Genomic DNA, 8,327 nt, shown 5'->3' on the forward strand with positions numbered 1-8,327 from the left:
TCCCAAATTCCGCTTCTGAAATATTGATAGAGGCATTAAATTCACACTGGCCCCTAAATCAAATAAAGCATTTGTTCCTACTAAACCCCCTATAGAACATGGGATACTGAAACTACTAGGATCTTTAAGCTTTGGAGGTAATTTCTTCTAAAGTATCGCGCTGTACTCCTCAGTAAGTGCCACTGTCTCGTAATCCTTTAAATTCCTCTTTCTTGACAAAATTTATTTCATAAACCTCACATAACTTGGCATTTGTTATAAAGCCTCTGCAAAAGGAATGTTAATGTGAAGTTTCTTAAATACCTCGAGAAATTTGGAGAATTGCTTGTCAAGATTAGCCTTTCGGTACCGCTGAGGATAAGGAATCTTTGGTGTAGGCTCGACATATTTTGGCTTCTCTTTCTTTGGAAGGTCTTCACTAACCTCTTCTTGTGTTGGACTAGTGACATGTTGATCTTAAACCTTCTTACCCTTGTTTTCTACTGTAGGCCCCTCATACTTAGTCCCTCTCCTCAAAGTGACAGCTTGACATTGTTGTTTGGGATTCACCACAGTTGAACTAGGTAAAGCCCCTTGATTACGATCCACCATTAACTTTGCAACTTGGCCAACTTGTGTTTCTAAGCCCTGAATAGAGGATCTGTTTTATGTCCTAAATTGGCTCAATGAATAAGTAGATACCTCTAGTTTAGTCATTTGAGGCAGTGGTTGTTGATATTGCGTCATTTGGGGCATTTGAGTATCATAAAAGGGTCTTGGGTTTAGCCCATAAGTTGGTTTATGTGGAGGATATTGAGGTGAATTTGGATGATACTGTGGTTGGTTCCCTTGATTATTACTCCTTGACAAATTCAGATGGTTCTTATATGCTGGAGTATAAGTGTTAGAGAATGTGTTGTTATTCGGTTGCCTTGGGAAATTACCAATGGCTTGAACCTGTTCAAGTGGGATATCATCTACCGAATAAGAACTCGTCGCTGGACATTGCTGAAAATGATAAGGTCCTCCACATGTCTCACAACTGATAGGAGCGGATTGTAGTTGCACCGCTTGACTTGAAATGTTGTTTTATTGTTGCATTTGTTTTGTTAGCGAAGCGATTTGAGCAGTGGGCATAGCAATAGGATCAACTTCTAGAACTCCTGCCACCTTCTTATTTTCTCGCTCAGATGGCCAATTATAATTATTCATGGCCATCTCCTCTAAAAGCTCATAAGCTTCGTTAGCGCTTTTGCTCATAAATGCTCCACCTATTGTTGCATCAATTATAGTCCTTGTATTTCCCCTCAGTCCATTATAAAAAGTGTGCACCAACATCCATTTCACTATACCATGATGTGGACATTTTCGCAGCAACTCTTTAAACCTCTCCCAAGCGTCATATAACGATCCCCCCTCAAATTGACAGAAATTATTTATTTCACCTCTAATCTGTGCTAATTTAGCAGGAGGAAAATACTTAACAAGAAAGTTTTGAGCAAGGTCTTCCCATGTCACAATGGAATTGGCTTGTAGCGAAATCAACCAACTTTTAGCTATGTCTCTCAACAAAAATGGAAATAACCTCAAACAATTTGCCTCATTACTTACTTTGTTCATTTTGAAAGTATCACATAGCTCCATAATGTTGGTAATATGGAGGTTTTGATCCTCATTAGGTAGACCCCCAAACTGAACGCAATTCTGAACCATTTGGATAATCGAAGGCTTGATCTCAAAATTGTTCGCCTCCACAGTAGGTGGGTGAATACAAGGATGTACCCCTGTAACAGTAGGGAGTACATAGTCCCTCAGGGGTAAGTCTGCCTCAGCTGCAGCATTCCCCGCATTAGCCTGATTCAGATTGTTATTAGCAACATTATTGACGTTTTGGGCCATCCTTTCAAGTCTTTTCTATTTTCTTTCTCTTCTGCAGGCCTTCTCAATCTCAGGATCAATAGGTACTAGTATTTTCGAACCAGTACAACGCATAAAAATAGGTCACCTGAAATTGAGAAATTTAAAAGCAACTCGATTTAGAAAACGTTAAATTAAAACAAAAGTAGATTGAAAAACAATTATATTTGATATTGACTATTAGTCCCCGATAGCGGCGCCAAAAACTTGATCTGTAAAATCTGTACGTAAGTATACGTAGTCGTGTCAAGTAATAAAGTCTGTAAGAACAGAGATCGTCCCACATAGACTATTAACCAATTACCAATTATAGGTGTTTCGTGGAGGGTTCTCAAAGATAGCTACTGCATTGACTGAGCTGACACGCAAGAGTCAGATAAATGTGATAACAGCTTCCAGGAACTGAAGCAGAGATTGATTACAGCTCTGATTCTGAGTCTTTCGATCGATCAGGAGAAGTTTGTGATTTACTGCGATGCTTCTCATCAAGGTTTGGGTTGTGTTCTGATGCAATCAGAGAAGGTAATTACTTATGCTTCTCGTCAATTGAAGGAGTATGAAAAGAGATATCCCACTCATGATTTAGAGTTAGCACCTGTGGTCTTTGCTTTAAAGATATGGAGGCAACATCTTTATGGAGAGAAGTGTGAGATCTATACAGACCACAAGAGCCTGAAATACTTCTTCACCCAGAAAGATCTGAATATGAGACAAAGGCATTGGCTGGAGTTAGTAAAAGATTATGACTGTGAGATTTTGTATCATCCAGGAAAGGCCAATGTGGTAGCTGATGCTTTAAGCCGGAAGGGTCCGGGACAGATTTATGGTATGAGGCCAATAGCCAGGAAGTTAGCAGATGATATGACCAGAGCTGGTATAGAGTTGCTGGTGGGCCAGTTGGCTAATATTACGCTACAGTCTACACTATTGGAGAGAATCAAGGAGGGTCAATTGAGTGATCCACACCTGATCAAGATCAGAGAGGGTGTTTTGGCTGGAGCATCCAGAGATTATACAGTGTCTGAGTTAGGCTTCTTGTGATACAAATGGCGGATATGTGTTCCGTTAGACACTGCTTTGAGGCGAGAGATTTTGGATGAATCTCATACTACACCTTACTCTTTGCATCCAGGCACCACGAAGATGTATCACGATGTGAGATCGTTGTATTAGTGGCCAGGGATGAAGAGAGATGTAGTAGAGAATGTGGCTAAGTGCTTGACATGTCAGCAGATCTAGGCTGAGCATCAGAGGCCCGCAGGGTTATTGCAGCCTTTGGATATCTCAGAGTGGAAGTGGGAGGAGATCACGAGGGATTTCGTGGTGGGCTTACCCAGGACTGTTGGTCAGCATGATTCTATTTAGGTGATAGTGGATCGCTACACCAAGTCAACTTACTTCTTGCCAATGAGGACTATATATACATTTGATCAGTATGCAGATCTCTATGTGAGAGAGATCGTGCGCCTCCATGGAGCACCTAGGTCGATCGTGTCAGATCGGGACCCTACTTGTACTTCCAAGTTTTGGGGAAGTTTGCAGAAGGCCATGGGGACACAATTGAAGTTCATTACTGCTTATCATCCTCAGACATATGGGCAATCTGAGAGGACGATACAGATATTGGAAGACATGCTGCGAGCATGTGTACTGGACTTTGGTGGATCTTGGAGTAAGTATCTACCTTTGATAGAGTTCTCCTACAACAACAGTTATCAGTCTACCATTAGAGTTGCACCTTATGAGATGTTGTATGGTAGGAAGTGCCGGTCTCCCATTCATTGGGATGAGACAGGTGAAAGGAGATACTTGGGTCCTGAGGCAATTCAGAGGACTAGTGAGGCCATGGCGAAGATTAGAGCTCAGATGCTCGCTTCTCAGAGTAGGAAGAAGAGCTATGCAAATCCCAAGCATAGGAACGTGGAGTTCCAAGTGGGAGACTATGTTTTCCTTAGAGTCTCGCCATGGAAAGGGGTGAGAAGGTTTGGGAAGAAAGGCAAGCTGAGTCCTAGATTTGTAGGTCCATTTGCGATCCTGGAGAGGGTTGGTCAAGTGGCTTACAGATTGGCTTTGCCTCCAGCGTTGTCAGCCGTGCATAATGTATTTCATGTTTCAGCTCTTTAGAGGTATGTATCTGATGTGAATCATATTTTGAGCTATGATGATCTGGAGTTTGAGGCAGATCTCTCCATTGAGGAGCAGTCAGTTCAGATTCTTGACCTAAAGGACAAGGTCCTCGGGAATAAGACGATACCTTTGGTTAAGGTATTGTGGAGGAACAACAAGGTCGAGGAAGCAACCTGGGAGCTGGAGTCAGATATGCAGACTTAGTATCCCGAGCTATTCAGGTAAATTTTGAGGACGAAATTTCTGTAAGGAGGGGATAGTAGTAATGCCCCTAAATCCCTAATGTGGTTTAATGGCTGGATTTGTAGGCTGGGAGGGCCATAATTGTAGGCTGGGAGGGCCATAATTATGCCATTAAATGATTATATGCATGTTTATGTGAATTATATTATAATATGATGTTAAATGCATGCATGTGGGTCCACATTTCATTACAGGGGTGTTTTGGGAATTTGGCCCGTTGAGGGTGTAATTGTATATTTGTATGCATGTCGGTGATATATTGTTGAGACCACATTATAATGTGGGTTTGTTCGAGCTATTCGGCATGAGACGATCTTGGAATAGTAATTAGTGGTCTAGTAATAACAAGTTTAAGCTCGGGGCTCGGGATAAGTCTCGGGGTGATTTTAATGATTAGACCATTGCCGGGAATTAAAGGGTAACGGGATATGAATTATTGGTGTTTGAGAATATTGAGAATAGTGGGAATTGGATAGCGTTAATTATGATTAACGAGATAGGTGGGAAATACCAATTTTTCCCTTGGGAGCCTTTAGAAATCCTTATTTGACCTAGGGGTATTTTAGTTTTTTCATCCCTAGGATAGATACAAGCCATTGAAGGCTGTAGAAAGGTAGTGAAAACAGAGCATAAGTTCAAGCTTCTCCCGTCCCTTTTCTCCTTCTGTTTTCTTTGTGATTTTTGAGCCATTCTTGAGGATTCAAGCTGGGAAAGTAAGCCTTGGGAGTTTAGGAGGGTGTTCCACCATTGAAGAGCATCATAATCTAAGCTTGAGGTAAGTTTCTAGCCATTAAAATCCCTGGTTTGACCTGTTTTAGTTCTGGTTTTCAGTTGGGATTTCTAGGTTGAATGATTGGTTTTGTTGGGAGGTTTGGCTAGGGTTCTTGTGGTTGTGATGTTTGGGGTATATGAGGATTTGTTTGGGTTCATTTGGCATCAAAAATGAGATTTGGAAGCATTTGAATCGAGTTAGAATTGAAGGAGTCGAAGAAGGAGGCTTCAGGGGAGAGCTGTTCTGGGGGTAGCGCTACAGCGCCCATCAGAGGGCGCTATAGCGCTACACAGGAAGCTTGTTGGGCGGTTGGGGGTTCTAAGTATAGCGCTGGGGCACTAGGGAGCAGCGCTGTAGGGATACTCTGTTCCTCTAGAATCTCGTTTTGAGTGTTTTTAAGGGTTTTTGGCTTGGGGTTTCAATCCTTAAGGCCCGGGATCGAATCTACTCACCGTGTGGGCATGTTTCGAGGTCCCAAGAGTGGGGTTTAGGTTAAGACCCTTTTATTGTTGAATTTCCATTAATGGAGGTTATAATTGGTTGTGATTAGGTAACCGCTAAGGAACCAAAAGGTTGATCGTTCTCAGGTGTCGTTCTTATTATATTTCTCGCTCGAACCGGAGGTAAGAAAACTGCACCCTGTGTATATGACATGCATGATTGTTGTTGAGGCATGTTGGTTGATAAATGCGGACATTGATTGCATATTAAATTCTAGTGGATGCTGTTTACCTGTGTATGGCACTGATTAGTCAGGGACAACACTTGTCGCATATTACTGACCTGAGAGTCAAAAACAGCATAAGCGTCCTGAACGCAGGGCCGAATGAAGATTAGATCCAATCGATATCAGTACTGAATGACTCTAAGGCATTAACGCTGGACCGACCCTAAGGTCGATGAAACTTATAAGCGCTTGGCTAGTCTAGGACTAGTTACTCAGAGCCAGGGCCTAAGGCCTAGGTGACTGCTTGTCACATGGCTAGGGAACAATGTTCCATGGTTGTAACTCTATGGTCATGAAGTAGGTTATGTTGATGACTAGTCATCATGCACCTAACATGTTTAATCTAATGAAAGGATCACTTATCTCTAAAGCCCCGGTGACCCTATCGTCACATGGCTATTGGGAACTGAACCCACTTTAGTGACTTTTCCAATTGTCACTCCTCTATTTTGGACTGAAAGTCCTGAATGATTATTATGATCAATGTTGATATTATATTCATGCTATATTGTGTTTTCTTGCTGGGCCTTGGCTCATGGGTGCTATGTGGTGCAGGTAAAGGGAAAGAAAAGCTCACCCAGCCTTGAGTGGAGAACTTAGGTGGTGATGTGTACATATGCGGCTGCTTGACCACCACGGCCAAGGAGTTCTCAGAGGAACTAGGGGGTTTACCCTATCTTGCCGCTTAGGTCGGCGGGTTTGTAAATTTGAAACAGTAATGACGATTTTGAGTTGTAAATAACTTGTAAACATTTTGATGGGCCCATGAACAGTTTTATGTATTAAATAAAATATATCCTTTCCTTTTGATTGTTTTTCCACCTTAGCCTGTTAATAACACTTAGATGCACGTTTTTAACCAAAGGACTCGGGTAGCGAGTCAAATTTCCGGTTCACCGTTCACCGTAACTGTTCTGGGGTAACTAGGGCGTTACAATCGAACACGAGAGAGGGTGCCATCGTGGCTGCAAAAGTACTTGCCATCAAAAGTACACGCAATCTCCACAACTACCATAATACCGTACGCTCTGCACCAACAAACATGCAGGGACGAGAAGGTGAACTGTTATTAGAGCCTAGCTAGATATACATAGGTTTTTTTAAAAGAGAGAGAGAGAGAGAGAACAAAAAGAAAATAAATGTGTAAAGTTAATTCACCAAGGATTTATTCCTCTTTTAATTTTAAAGAACAAACTTCCACTAGGCTAGAAAGTGAGGAGTGAATGGAGAGGCTTCAGCATTATGGCTTATTTATAGGATGCTCAAAAAAATCCTAGCCCTTGGATGAAAAACTTGATTAATGGTCAAGAAGGAGGCTTGGCACTAGCCTTGGGATCTGCATAGCACAATGATAGGCTCACATTCACTCTCAAAATCTCATAAGAGTCCTCAATTCCAAAGTGTATTTCTCCATAATACCAAAATGAAGAAGTAAACTAATACCTCACGTGCATCCCAAAAACACACACCGTGAAGTCTACTAGAGAGCCTGAAGACCCTCATGTAGATTGGGGGGCAAGTGTGAATGCCAAAAATTGGATATAGTCCCGAGAGGGCCTCAGTCAACACTTGGGAGGAAAGGTGAGGCTTTCCCCCTACTAACCTCAGGCATGCCAAGCAGCCTCGCATCTCACCCCACATGAGAACCATGCCTCACGTGAGGCCGTCGTGAAGCCACCCTGTCTCGCCCCACGCGAGACCCATGCCTCACGCAAAGTGCTTGCAAAGCCATGACTTTGCCCCTCGCCTCGACCGACTGGAAACCTTGTGAAGCTGCCCTGTCTCACCCCAGGCAAGACCCATACCTCACAGTCCCTCGCAAAGCCATGAATTTTTGCCACGCCTACCCGCCTAGCACCTGGCGACTCACCCCATCTTGCACCTTCATGCCTCATTGAAGAGGCCCTACTCATCTCCCAGAGTAGGCGCCACCAGCGAGTCACCTTGCCACCATGGTTCCTTGTGATATATACTTACACAACCTTTCTATAGTATGCACTCAGAATGCTCATGAAGCCCTCATCATTGCTATGTATCACTCCTAATAATTCGCAAGCCTTCCAACACTTAGCAAAATGCAAGGTAGTTTGGAGAAAAGATTTATGCCAGGAGGGTGAGAGGAACTCTCAGGTACAAAATATGCGTACGAGCATGGGGTACAGCTCTGAAGACCCAGGAGTCTGATCCAAATCTCCACGCCAAACAAGTAGTGGCGGTACAAGTAGGGTACCTGACAAGGTCTTTCCCAACCAACCTTTGACGTCCGTACTAGACAGATGGTGGAGGTACAACATGGTACGAAAGCTGAAGTGCTCCCGCAGACCCTTGGCATGTACTAGAGCCGACCACCACTCTCCTAGCACCACTACCACATGTAGTCTGCATGTGCAGGGCCTTGTCTCCTCAGGACCACCATATACAATTAGCCAGTAGTGCTCTTCTATAAATATGGCCTCTCTTCACCTGAGAAGGGGGTCGAATTTTTAGAGCATTGTAACCATACATTTTTTAGCAATACACATATTTTCTTCATTATCTCCATTTCCATCCTAGTATTCAAGG

General features: G+C 42.9%; 1 non-coding gene across 1 annotated transcript; it reads left to right on the forward strand.

The window, feature by feature from the left end:
* Positions 1-1,327: 1,327 nt before the first annotated feature.
* On the forward strand, positions 1,328-1,433 carry LOC133787652 (small nucleolar RNA R71). Its single transcript, XR_009872658.1, has one exon. It is a non-coding gene; the product is annotated as a small nucleolar RNA R71 (small nucleolar RNA).
* Positions 1,434-8,327: the final 6,894 nt, after the last annotated feature.

Source organism: Humulus lupulus, chromosome 6 (genome assembly GCF_963169125.1).
Source record: "Humulus lupulus chromosome 6, drHumLupu1.1, whole genome shotgun sequence".
Taxonomy (NCBI): Eukaryota; Viridiplantae; Streptophyta; class Magnoliopsida; order Rosales; family Cannabaceae; genus Humulus; species Humulus lupulus.